Source organism: Ranitomeya imitator, chromosome 3 (genome assembly GCF_032444005.1).
Source record: "Ranitomeya imitator isolate aRanImi1 chromosome 3, aRanImi1.pri, whole genome shotgun sequence".
Taxonomy (NCBI): domain Eukaryota; kingdom Metazoa; phylum Chordata; class Amphibia; order Anura; family Dendrobatidae; genus Ranitomeya; species Ranitomeya imitator.
Genome location: NC_091284.1, coordinates 204,958,374 through 204,972,978, shown reverse-complemented (window position 1 = coordinate 204,972,978; position 14,605 = coordinate 204,958,374). Strand labels below are relative to the sequence as shown.

The 14,605-nt window shown below is 43.6% G+C and overlaps 1 protein-coding gene across 2 annotated transcripts in view; it reads left to right on the top strand.

Annotated features, from left to right (window-relative positions):
- The window catches only part of TAFA3 (TAFA chemokine like family member 3), a 1,052,604-nt gene that overhangs the window by 668,870 nt on the left and 369,129 nt on the right, over nt 1–14,605 (top strand). The window lies entirely within an intron of this gene.

The following is a 14,605-nucleotide window of genomic DNA, read 5'->3' as shown; positions in this document are numbered from 1 at the left end:
GAGGACACGGGCATAGGCACAGGAACCCGTGGATGCTGGCCGTAATTAAGGAGGAAAGGTGTCTGACCTGTGGAGTCGGCTACAGCGTTATTAAGGGCGAACTCTGCCCATGTTAATAAAGATGCCCAGTCATCCTGCCTGGCAGAAACAAAATGTCGTAGATATGTGACCAGAGTCTGATTGGCCCTCTCTACCAACCCATTCGTCTCGGGATGATATGCGGAAGAGAGATTTAACTCAATGCTGAGAAGACGACAAAGCTCTCTCCAGAACCGAGACGCAAACTGGGGACCCCGGTCACTGACAATTTTGTCTGGCATGCCGTGTAGGCGGAAGATGTGTCTTATGAACAACGCTGCCAAGGCTCGTGCAGAAGGTAACCGTGGGAGCGGCACCAAATGCACCATTTTCGAGAAATGATCGGTAATAACCCAAATGACGGTACAGCCGCGAGACTTGGGCAAACCCACTACAAAGTCCATCCCGACCATCTCCCAGGGCCTGTCTGCCACCGGCAAGGGATAGAGTAACCCAGACGGCCGTTGTCAAGGAGACTTATTTTTGGCGCATGAGACACACGCCAGAACGTAATCTCTGACATCTCGGAGCATATGCGGCCACCAGTACGTTCTCGCCAGCAGCTCAGATGTCCTTTTTGTCCCAAAGTGTCCACCCACCCTGGAGGAATGAGCCCAAGAGAGAACCTCCGGTCGCAAATTTATGGGCACAAAAGTCTTGCCCGGAGGCACAGACTCAAGCGACACCGGAGCCACGGTTCTCAAGCTCTCAGAAGGAACAATAAGCCGAGGCTCTCCTTCCTCCTCCTCAGATGACACAACAGAGCGAGAAAGGGCATCAGCTCAAATGTTCTTCTCCCCAGCGAGATAATGGAGGGTGAAGTGGAATCGGGAGAAGAATAAGGACCATCTGGCCTGGCGAGAATTTAGCCGCTGGGCTGTTTGCAAATATAGCAAATTTTTGTGGTCTGTGAAAACTTGAAAGGGAAAACGAGCCCCCTCCAAGAGATGTCTCCACTCTGAGAAAGCCAATTTCATCGCTAGCAACTCCCTGTCCCCGATGGAATAATTCCTCTCCGCTGGTGTGAAGGTCTTGGAGAAGAAGAAGCACGGATGCTTCCGACCTTGAGCATCCTTTTGGAAGAGGACTGCTCCAGCACCAACGGAAGAGGCATCCACCTCCATTATAAACAGCTTATTGACATTGGGACGATGTAGGATGGGAGCGCTAGCAAAATGAGACTTAGTAGAAGAAAAGGCCCTGGAGACCTCTTCAGACCAGGAAAGGTAAAGACTCCTGCTCAAACATACACTTCTCCAACTTTGCATAAAGATAGTTTGCCCGTAGGAGGTCGAAGACTCTGCCAACATCTCTCCGGTGGGAGTCAATATCTGGAGAAAAGATGAGAATATCATCCAGATAGACTGCAACCGAGGTGGAAAGCATATCCCGGAAGATGTCGTTGACAAAGTCTTGGAAAACGGCTGGGGCATTACAGAGCCCAAAGGGCATCACCAGATACTCATAGTGCCCATCTCTGGTGTTAAACGCCGTTTTCCATTCGTCCCCCTCACGGATGCGAATCAGGTTGTAAGCACCCCACAGATCTAGTTTGGTAAACACCCTTGCTCCCCGAAGCCTATCGAAAAGCTCAGATATCAAGGGCAAAGGATACTTGTTCTTAACGGTGATAGCGTTAAGACCCCTGTAGTCTATGCATGGACGTAGTTCCCCATTCTTCTTCTGCACGAAAAAGAACCCTGCCCCAGCAGGTGACACTGACTTCCTGATGAACCCTCTTGCCAGATTCTCTTGAATGTACTGAGACATTGCCTCCATCTCCGGGAGAGATAATGGATAGACTCGACCCCAGGGAGGCTCAGCACCAGGCAAGAGATCAATAGGACAGTCATAGGGGCGATGGGGCGGAAGGGTCTCCGCCGCCTTTTTGGAGAACACGTCTGCATACGACCAATATTGCTTGGGGACAGAGGAAGGACCTACCGACAATCTGCAAAGACTTTGAAGAGTTGGGGAAGAAAGTAAAGGAACTGGATGCACAGGTAGTTTTTTCTTCTATCCTTCCAGTAGACGGGCATGGCACCAGGAGATGGAATAGGATCCTTGATGCAAACAACTGGCTAAGACGATGGTGCAGACAACAAGGATTCGGATTCCTGGACCACGGTGTGAATTACTGGTACAATGGACTCCTCGCCAGAGACGGACTACACCTCAACAAACCTGGGAAACACACATTCGCCAGAAGACTCGCTACACTCATCAGGAGGGCGTTAAACTAGAAGAAGAGGGGACGGGAAGAAAAACATTAGACTTGAACAAAGAAGACCCAGGAAAACATACTCAGATGGGAGGTAAGAACATTTCTAAAACAATCCACAGCGAGGAGATTGGAACAAAACAAAATCCTCTAAACTGCATGCTCGCAAACGCCAGAAGCCTGACAAACAAGATGGAAGAACTAGAAGCAGAAATATCTACAGGTAACTTTGACATAGTGGGAATAACCGAGACATGGTTAGATGAAAGCTATGACTGGGCAGTTAACTTACAGGGTTACAGTCTGTTTAGAAAGGATCGTAAAAATCGGAGAGGAGGAGGGGTTTGTCTCTATGTAAAGTCTTGTCTAAAGTCCACTTTAAGGGAGGATATTAGCGAAGGAAATGAGGATGTCGAGTCCATATGGGTCGAAATTCATGGAGGGAAAAATGGTAACAAAATTCTCATTGGGGTCTGTTACAAACCCCCAAATATAACAGAAACCATGGAAAGTCTACTTCTAAAGCAGATAGATGAAGCTGCAACCCATAATGAGGTCCTGGTTATGGGGGACTTTAACTACCCGGATATTAACTGGGAAACAGAAACCTGTGAAACCCATAAAGGCAACAGGTTTCTGCTAATAACCAAGAAAAATTATCTTTCACAATTGGTGCAGAATCCAACCAGAGGAGCAGCACTTTTAGACCTAATACTATCGAATAGACCTGACAGAATAACAAATCTGCAGGTGGTTGGGCATCTAGGAAATAGCGACCACAATATTGTGCAGTTTCACCTGTCTTTCACTAGGGGGACTTGTCAGGGAGTCACAAAAACACTGAACTTTAGGAAGGCAAAGTTTGACCAGCTTAGAGATGCCCTTAATCTGGTAGACTGGGACAATATCCTCAGAAATAAGAATAGAGATAATAAATGGGAAATGTTTAAGAACATCCTAAATAGGCAGTGTAAGCGGTTTATACCTTGTGGGAATAAAAGGACTAGAAATAGGAAAAACCCAATGTGGCTAAACAAAGAAGTAAGACAGGCAATTAACAGTAAAAAGAAAGCATTTGCACTACTAAAGCAGGATGGCACCATTGAAGCTCTAAAAAACTATAGGGAGAAAAATACTTTATCTAAAAAACTAATTAAAGCTGCCAAAAAGGAAACAGAGAAGCACATTGCTAAGGAGAGTAAAACTAATCCCAAACTGTTCTTCAACTATATCAATAGTAAAAGACTAAAAACTGAAAATGTAGGCCCCTTAAAAAATAGTGAGGGAAGAATGGTTGTAGATGACGAGGAAAAAGCTAACATATTAAACACCTTCTTCTCCACGGTATTAACGGTGGAAAATGAAATGCTAGGTGAAATCCCAAGAAACAATGAAAACCCTATATTAAGGGTCACCAATCTAACCCAAGAAGAGGTGCGAAACCGGCTAAATAAGATTAAAATAGATAAATCTCCGGGTCCGGATGGCATACACCCACGAGTACTAAGAGAACTAAGTAATGTAATAGATAAACCATTATTTCTTATTTTTAGTGACTCTATAGCGACAGGGTCTGTTCCGCAGGACTGGCGCATAGCAAATGTGGTGCCAATATTCAAAAAGGGCTCTAAAAGTGAACCTGGAAATTATAGGCCAGTAAGTCTAACCTCTATTGTTGGTAAAATATTTGAAGGGTTTCTGAGGGATGTTATTCTGGACTATCTCAATGAGAATAACTGTTTAACTCCATATCAGCATGAGTTTATGAGAAATCGCTCCTGTCAAACCAATCTAATCAGTTTTTATGAAGAGGTAAGCTATAGCCTGGACCACGGTGAGTCATTGGACGTGGTATATCTCGATTTTTCCAAAGCGTTTGATACCGTGCCGCACAAGAGGTTGGTACACAAAATGAGAATGCTTGGTCTGGGGGAAAATGTGTGTAAATGGGTTAGTAACTGGCTTAGTGATAGAAAGCAGAGGGTGGTTATAAATTGTATAGTCTCTAACTGGGTCGCTGTGACCAGTGGGGTACCGCAGGGGTCAGTATTGGGACCTGTTCTCTTCAACATATTCATTAATGATCTGGTAGAAGGTTTACACAGTAAAATATCGATATTTGCAGATGATACAAAACTATGTAAAGCAGTTAATACAAGAGAAGATAGTATTCTGCTACAGATGGATCTGGATAAGTTGGAAACTTGGGCTGAAAGGTGGCAGATGAGGTTTAACAATGATAAATGTAAGGTTATACACATGGGAAGAAGGAATCAATATCACCATTACACACTGAATGGGAAACCACTGGGTAAGTCTGACAGGGAGAAGGACTTGGGGATCCTAGTTAATGATAAACTTACCTGGAGCAGCCAGTGCCAGGCAGCAGCTGCCAAGGCAAACAGGATCATGGGGTGCATTAAAAGAGGTCTGGATACACATGATGAGAGCATTATACTGCCTCTGTACAAATCCCTAGTTAGACCGCACATGGAGTACTATGTCCAGTTTTGGGCACCGGTGCTCAGGAAGGATATAATGGAACTAGAGAGAGTACAAAGGAGGGCAACAAAATTAATAAAGGGGATGGGAGAACTACAATACCCAGATAGATTAGCGAAATTAGGATTATTTAGTCTAGAAAAAAGACGACTGAGGGGCGATCTAATAACCATGTATAAGTATATAAGGGGACAATACAAATATCTCGCTGAGGATCTGTTTATACCAAGGAAGGTGACGGGCACAAGGGGGCATTCTTTGCGTCTGGAGGAGAGAAGGTTTTTTTCACCAACATAGAAGAGGATTCTTTACTGTTAGGGCAGTGAGAATCTGGAATTGCTTGCCTGAGGAGGTGGTGATGGCGAACTCAGTCGAGGGGTTCAAGAGAGGCCTGGATATCTTCCTGGAGCAGAACAATATTGTATCATACAATTATTAGGTTCTGTAGAAGGACGTAGATCTGGGGATTTATTATGATGGAATATAGGCTGAACTGGATGGACAAATGTCTTTTTTCGGCCTTACTAACTATGTTACTATGTTACTATGTTACCTCTGTAGTAGCAACCTGAACGCACTCTCGGTGACACCTACCCCCACATGATTCACCCCATCCCAGAATTCTGCCTGAGGACCACTCGATGTGAGAAGAGTGGTACCGTAACCAAGGTATCCCCAACAGGACCTCATCAATCCCCTCAGGAATGATGAGCAGAGATATAATCTCCTGATGGGATGGTGACATGGACAGAGTAAAAGGGATGGTCTGATGTGTTATCTGTGCGGGCAGTGTCGACCCATTCACCACTCGTACCGTTACTGGTTGAGGTAGCATAACCAGGGGTATTGCGTGACGTTGGGCGAAGGCAGAAGACATAAAATTGCCCTCCGCCCCAGAATCCACGCAGAGGTCTACCGACTGGGAGGATGAGCCTAATGTTATTGTCCCCTTAAAGGATAATTTGGAGGCAAACGTCGCCGTGTCTAGTGCACCTCCACCTACTACCACTAGACGCTGACGTTTCCTCGACCGCTGGAGACATCTGGTGGCAAGATGTCCTGACTGTTGGCAAACATGACAAACCTGGAGTGCACGAGCGGTCTGGGACTTAGATCCCGCTCGTGACACTACCATAGGCTCATGGGACTCAGGAGCCTGGACTGGAGATTCCAAAGGTTTGGCGAATGTGGGAGCCAGCCGAAACCTCTGCCTACACTGGGCTTGCTCTAACCTCCGCTCGTGAAAACGGAGGTCAATATGAGTGGATACTGTTATTAATTCCTCCAGTGTGGCGGAAATCTCCCTAGTGGCCAGGGCGTCCTTAACGTGGTCAGCCAGCCCCCTCCAAAATATAGGAATAAGGGCCTTATCCGACCACTCCAGCTCAGATGCTAGCGTGCGGAAGTGGACGGCAAACTGGCTGACCAAGGATGAGCCCTGAGTCAATGCCAACTGTTGGAGCGCCGTATCATGGGTGACACGAGGTCCTAAAAAGACCTGTTTCAGAGTACTCAGGAATAACGGAGCACTCTGCACCACATGATCGCCACGCTCCCACAGCGGCGTAGCCCACTGCAACGCCCTGTCCGACAATAAATATACGATAAAGCCCACCTTAGCCCGCTCTGTAGGGAAACGAGAGGCCAGAAGCTCGAGATGTATTGAGCACTGACTCACGAAACCCCTACAGGACTTACTGTCACCAGAAAATTTCTCTGGTAGCGGGAGGCGAGATAGCGTCGGTACAGGGGCGGCAGTGGACAAGGTACAGTGGGGCAAAAAAGTATTTAGTCAGTCAGCAATAGTGCAAGTTCCACCACTTAAAAAGATGAGAGGTGTCTGTAATTTACATCATAGGTAGACCTCAACTATGGGAGACAAACTGAGAAAAAAAATCCAGAAAATCACATTGTCTGTTTTTTTAACATTTTATTTGCATATTATGGTGGAAAATAAGTATTTGGTCAGAAACAAACAATCAAGATTTCTGGCTCTCACAGACCTGTAACTTCTTCTTTAAGAGTCTCCTCTTTCCTCCACTCATTACCTGTAGTAATGGCACCTGTTTAAACTTGTTATCAGTATAAAAAGACACCTGTGCACACCCTCAAACAGTCTGACTCCAAACTCCACTATGGTGAAGACCAAAGAGCTGTCAAAGGACACCAGAAACAAAATTGTAGCCCTGCACCAGGCTGGGAAGACTGAATCTGCAATAGCCAACCAGCTTGGAGTGAAGAAATCAACAGTGGGAGCAATAATTACAAAATGGAAGACATACAAGACCACTGATAATCTCCATCGATCTGGGGCTCCACGCAAAATCCCACCCCGTGGGGTCAGAATGATCACAAGAACGGTGAGCAAAAATCCCAGAACCACGCGGGGGGACCTAGTGAATGAACTGCAGAGAGCTGGGACCAATGTAACAAGGCCTACCATAAGTAACACACTACGCCACCATGGACTCAGATCCTGCAGTGCCAGACGTGTCCCACTGCTTAAGCCAGTACATGTCCAGGCCCATCTGAAGTTTGCTAGAGAGCATTTGGATGATCCAGAGGAGTTTTGGGAGAATGTCCTATGGTCTGATGAAACCAAACTGGAACTGTTTGGTAGAAACACAACTTGTCGTGTTTGGAGGAAAAAGAATTCTGAGTTGCATCCATCAAACACCATACCTACTGTAAAGCATGGTGGTGGAAACATCATGCTTTGGGGCTGTTTCTCTGCAAAGGGGCCAGGACGACTGATCCGGGTACATGAAAGAATGAATGGGGCCATGTATCATGAGATTTTGAGTGCAAACCTCCTTCCATCAGCAAGGGCATTGAAGACGAAACGTGGCTGGGTCTTTCAACATGACAATGATCCAAAGCACACCGCCAGGGCAACGAAGGAGTGGCTTCGTAAGAAGCATTTCAAGGTCCTGGAGTGGCCTAGCCAGTCTCCAGATCTCAACCCTATAGAAAACCTTTGGAGGGAGTTGAAAGTCCGTGTTGCCAAGCGAAAAGCCAAAAACATCACTGCTCTAGAGGAGATCTGCATGGAGGAACGAGCCAACATACCAACAACAGTGTGTGGCAACCTTGTGAAGACTTACAGAAAACGTTTGACCTCTGTCATTGCCAACAAAGGATATATTACAAAGTATTGAGATGAAATTTTGTATCTGACCAAATACTTATTTTCCACCATAATATGCAAATAAAATGTTAAAAAAACAGACAATGTGATTTTCTGGATTTTTTTTTCTCAGTTTGTCTCCCATAGTTGAGGTCTACCTATGATGTAAATTACAGACGCCTCTCATCTTTTTAAGTGGTGGAACTTGCACTATTGCTGACTGACTAAATACTTTTTTGCCCCACTGTAGCTGCAGCCACACTTGCAGCCTGAACAGCGACAGCAGTAACATCCACAGCTGAGGTTGAACGCTCAAGAGCCGCCAACCTTCCCTCCAGCTGCTGGATGTACTGCTGTGAACGCTGATCGTCCGTCATTACTAGCCAGACCTTGGCACTAGTATTATGTTAGGACTGGCGGAACGCACCAAGTATAAGGTGTAATGGTATTAGGTGCGTTCGCCGTCCGAGGTCCACCGTGCAGGTGAAAGACCCTGCTGCTAGTAAGACGGACTATATGGCGGTACTAAGTATACACACATGGGTTAACTTCACCCTGCGTGAAGGAAGCGATCCTGTTGCATCACAGGACCGCAGTACCGCACATAAAGCGCGAGCAAGAAGTCAGCGGACTCAACCCCTACACAGGATTGAAGTCCGATTAGACACTTGCTGGCACAACACCGCAACTGGGTGTGTCAGAGGAATATAAATAATAATATAAAGGCACAAGAGTGCGTGCGGTGCCGCACTGACGGATGCCACTAACCACCCAGGCTTGGGTCAGGAAAGCGCAGAGCAAGCGCACGGCGCTGTACTGGCGGACACAGCAACTGGTAGCTGAAATGTGTGTTTCGTGCTGTTGGATAAGTCGGGCGCTAGATAGCAAACATACACCTTCCGCGAACAGACATTCAATAGGGAGGGTTATTTAAAGAGCGACTTTCACTCACAACACACACACATATTTACAAGACAATACTAGCGCATGGCCGTGCGGCCATACGAGGCTTAAATAGCTGCAGCATGTTTAGGACCTTCCAAAGAAGGACCAATGGAGTGCTGCAGCACCTGAGCATGTGACCCTGGATCTCCACTGAGAGATCTCGCCCTGGGCATGCTCAGAGTGCAAAGCAGGATTTAGTCCTAGCAGCTACAAGGACCTTAGCTGCAGTATCTGATCATGTGACCCTCGATCTCCACTGAGAGATCTTACTCTGGGCATGCTCAGAATGTAAAAAGCAGGACTTAGCCCCAGAAACGTCCGCTTGCCGCTGCCCAGCACTGACTTCAATGGGAGAAGCAGGAAACGCAGCAGTAACTCTAAGCACAGAGTCAGACTGAGCGAGACGCTGGGATCGACGTCTCTGCTGAGCAAGCTCCACTGCGGCAGGAGAAGAATGGGAGACCGCAGCGGAGATGGCCCGAGATTCCCCCTGTGCAGAGGCAGGAACTCGACCCCTAACATTATCTCTATTAAAATTCATCCCACTTCCCCTAGTATCCTAGTCTCCAATATTCATCTCTAATCTTAACATCGCACCTGCATTATTACAAAACACCAGTGATTGTCTTACTGCTGTCCTCCCTCTATCTGAAATTGAACCTCTCAAAAACTGAACTTGTGTTTCAAATCTTTCATTCATCCCCCCACATCCGATCACTGGCTTGGTCTTGTCACTTGCACCTCAAAAACATTTCTAGAATTCAACCTTTAATAATCTGAACCTCCCACTCCTGTCTCCAAGACTTCACACATGCTGCACCAATTCTTTGGAATGCACTACCCAGTACAATTCGATTAATCCCCAATACTCACAGTTTTAAGCGTGCCCTAAAATTTCGTTTCTTCCGACTGGCCTCCCACCTCAACATATTTATCTAACTATTTCTGTGTTACCCATTCAAATTTTTCTTTATAACCAGGACCCTTGCATCATCTGTTCTCACATCCTTTATGCATTTAATAGAGAGAGTGGATAGGTGGGTGAGCACATGGGGGGGAGAGATTCTCAACGCCGCAAAGCCTGCCTCCATCTTGACATCACCGCCCTCCCGATGTGACAGCATCGGGTCTCCATCCAGTATTATATATTTTCTTCATCTCTCAATCGTTTTCAATTTTTTTTAATGATTATCTGTATGCCTGGATAACCCCTTAAACCTTAAAACCTCTCTATTCACTTCAATATTGTGTATCTAACAATAACGATTATTACATTTACACTTGAACATGTATTTTATTTTTATTTTGATCTATTAGTTGATGACTGCCATCTGCTTACTCTACAAACAAATAAAGTTGCTCTCTGAAGTGATATAGCTTGCAAACATGAAATATATGAAATTTGAATTGCATTATTGCAATACAATTCCAATTTCATATATTTCATGTTTGCATGCTGTAGCGCTACAGAGAGCTTTATTCGTGTGATATGTATAGAGATGGCTAATCTTAGCTTGCACCTGTACACATCGGTCTCTTGTTTCGAAGTGACTGTCAGTCTTTTGATATCTGCTTACGCTAAAGACTCGATGATACAACATTATTGTATACACACCTGCATGAATTTCTATCATTTGCACAATCTCCTAACACTTTGCAGGTGCCTCTTAAACAGGCAAATCAGTTGCTGGACGGGGGTTACATTGCTGGGAGGAACTGGAATCGGATATTATTTTAGAGGGTTATGGACTATAAATACTTGTTTCACCCCAATGACAGATTATCTACTGAAATCAGTAGGTGTCTATAGTAATCATTGATTACAATGAAGCATAAGGGCTTTTTCAGGGCCAAGGGCTGCATTGGACATAGCTATTGTTCTCAGCTAATAGTAGGGATTGAGCACTATTGAGTGTCTATTTTGACCATTGATTTTAAGAAGGCATATATGATTCTCCAGAGCCAAGAGTTGCTCTTAACGTTGATCTTGCTGTTAGTTAATAGAAGGGAATGTCAACTAGTCAGTGTCTATGGTGACCATAGTTTTCTGTAAAGCACCTATGGTCTCCCAGAACCAAGGGCTGTAATGGACATGGCTAGCAGCTTTATCTAAGGTAAGAGATTGTCTGTTGGAAAGTGATTTTAATAACCACATGTTTTAACAAGGCCCCAGTGGTTCTCCAGAGCCTGAAACTCATTGGCCCTGGACCTGGTTTTTGTCCTTTACTAATTAAAGGGAATGTATGCCTGCTTCTACAATGAATGCTGTTTTCAGTAAGACCTTTGTAGTCCTCCACAGCTCAGAGCTGCGCTGGAAATGGCTTTTTGCTTTGGGTAATACATGGTATCCATCTGAAAGAAATGGACCGATATTCTTTCTCTGGTTTCATCCTAGTTGCATCCATTAACACTTAGGCTAGGCTCCCATTGCCATTGGGACAGCGCTAATGGACAGCGTTGCACAGCGAAATTAACGCCGTGCAACGCGTCCGTTAGCGCACCCATTGGCAGCAATGTTAACGCCCATCGCTAGCGCGTGCCATTTTTGTGCCCTGGATAGTTACTGGTGGTCCCTGGAACCGGAGTCATATATTACTAGTAAGTGTCCCTTTATATTGCCCATCGGCTCATTCACTTTTCTTGTTGGTTGCCGCTTTATGCGGTGTATAGTTGTTTCACATCTATGCACGGGTGTTGCACATCCAGATTGAGTAATTTTTTACACTCCCATCTTTGCAGATTCCTGCTTTTACTTGGCACTCAATTCACATTTATTTATTTGCGATTTTTATCATTACCTTTTTACTTTTATCGGCCATGTGGTATGATATGATGGACACAGGATTTATATAAATGGGACACCAGCTAACTACAGGCACTTATATAGATTTTTGTACATTTTAAATACATTTTTTTTTATATATATGCAATTGTTGCTCGTTTGTATGGTATAGTCTATTTGTTATTTAATAAATAAAGCAATTTTTTATGATTATATCCTTGCTCTGATTGTTCTTATGGGATTTCTTTCTATGCGGGTTGCTTGAATTTTCCCCTTCATTGTATGTAGTGTTATACTACAGTACTTACACACTGGGTGTCCTTAGGGTATTTTATTTATTTATTAATTTATATAATAATATCAATGTATATACGTTTTAGCTATTTTTACCCTATGTACATTAGTGTGTTTTATTAATCATTGATTTCAGTGTCACTCATGTAACCCTTTGCTCCGGTCTGCAGTTGAAAAACGACATCACTTTCCAACTTTGAAACAAAGCTGTTGGTTAGTATATGATTATTTAAGGGAATTTTTGGAATTGCGGCAACTGTTTTATACTCATATAAATGACAGAAGTAAGATAAAGATGGTGAAAGAGATGTATTATGCACAATAACATTCATTTTTTTTTTAATAAAGATGGCTTCCTTCCAAACAACGGCACCACTCTTGTCTACAGATGTTGCTGCTGAATTCGATTTGCTGCAATGTAACTGAGCAACAATACTAGACACAAATTATAGATAGATGTGGTGTTGTTATTTTGAAGACTACTGTAATTCCGGACAACCTGTAGAATTCCTGAAAAAAAATACAATCATGGCCGGAAGTGTTGGCACCCTTGATATTGTTCCAGAAAATGAAGTATTTCTCCCAGAAAATGACGTTTTGTTATACACATGCGCGGCTTGTTGATGGTTATAGCGGCGTGCAGCCAATTATTAAGTTGAGCAGGCCAACAATTTTTGTCCGGACCATTTTTGAGGTTTTATGTGAAATTATGTCCGATTTGCCCTTTTTTTCTGTTTTTTTGCGTTGTTCCAGTATACACACAGGAAATGAACATGTGTATAACAAGATATGTGTAATTGAAACGATTTTCTTGGAGGAATACTTCATTTTATGGAAAAATGTCAAGGTTGCCAACACTTTTGGGCCTTGACAGAACACTTGTACCTCTGGATTGCAGGTTATATCCTACGGATGGAGCATGCCGAGAAGCTAAATATGATCAATCCTTAGCGGTTGACCATTGACACCAATCTTAAACAATATCTGTGATCCCAGGCATTTAACCCCATAGTGACTGTGCATATAGGACATTAAGACAGGTGGTCCTCCTTATTGGCCCCTCTGCAATGTGAACGTATTGCAATGATGCTTTCCCTTAGTCCCCATGGCTGCCTTCTTACCATACCTTTTTGACCCTGCCCCAGACAGGGCCTTGCAAGAGAGAGGTCTGCATTATTATATGAGTTATTAGTGTATCACATGCTTCTCTGCACTAGTGAAATAAAAATAAAAGAAAATGTTTAACTAGAAAAAAAAAAAAAACACAAAAAAATTCTATTGACTATAAAATGATTGAAAGTAATCTGCTACTGAGTCCCTCAACAATTAGGCAAAATCTATGGTAAAACCATGTAGTAATTTGTGCGATTTCCTTGCAGTGCCTCTTGAGGTGAAAAGAAGCATTACACAGTTCTTATTTCGCCAACGGGCTGCCTATAAAATGCATGAACATAAAAATAGCCTTCAATCTGGCTACTAAATGTGGAATTTTAAATAGTTAAAATACCCAATAAAGAAATAGAAAATGCATTTTGAAAACCAGAAAATCTATCGTCACAAAATCTACCCGTGAAATTCATTGAGAGCCACAGAGCTGATCATCCCGTTAAATTATAGCTTTATTCCGAGTGCAAAGAAGAACCGGTTCTATCTTCATTTTCTGATTACCAATATACTTGAGTCACTAATTCTAATGAGGAGGTAGAGATCATCTCAAACATTGTCCTATAAAACGCCATCTCTAGAAATCTATCAGAAGAGACACGAGTCCGGTTTAGGCAGAAGTGATTGGTCCTCAGTACTCATTACATTAAAGACCTGTCTGAGAATTGAAGGGCACATTATAGAAGTGGCCTAAATGCACTTAATTAGCAACACGTAATAGGATTAGTTGCAAGCCTGTGCTCATTATTCTAGCAGCTTTGTAGAAGTGAAAAAAGCATCATACATACCCAGAACTTCACATTATCTGACGCTTGATTTCAACATAGGACTACATCCCAATCTTACATTTCACAATACCGGAAAGCATACATCAGGGCACCTATTATGGGATTTCAACAATTGTAATAGTATTATTGGCATATTATTCTTAAAGGGAAACTGTCACCATTTTTTGTTATCAAATCTTGATGTTGGGTTATAGACCCCGAATCCAGCAATGTGTCACTTACTGGGCTACTTAGTGTGGTTTTTTTTAAATCGATGTTTTATCAGCAAGAGATTATTACTAGTGGACTACTTAACCTGCTGCTAGATAGTCCAATAATACAGAGCTCAATATTCAGAAAACTGCTAGATTTGCCTTAGATAAAACTATTTTTAATTAACACTGCAGCACCCAGTAAAGTAAGTGATACATCACTCGAAGTGGGGTCCCCGCACCTGTATTATACTGATCTCAGATGGTGAAGCTAAAACCTTGCAGCAGATGTAACATTTTTTGAAAGCTCTTTTAAAGTGATTGGCTGAAGAGTGACGCTTAGAATAAGTCCATAGGTGATAAAAGTCTGGTCATTGGGGATCTATCAGCTGGGACGCCCAAGGAATATGCAAATCGGTATCCCTAGTCTACTGTTTGAATGGAGCGATGGTCGGTCATGTGTACTGCCGCACCATTCAACACCTATGGGACTAACATATATGAACATGTCAT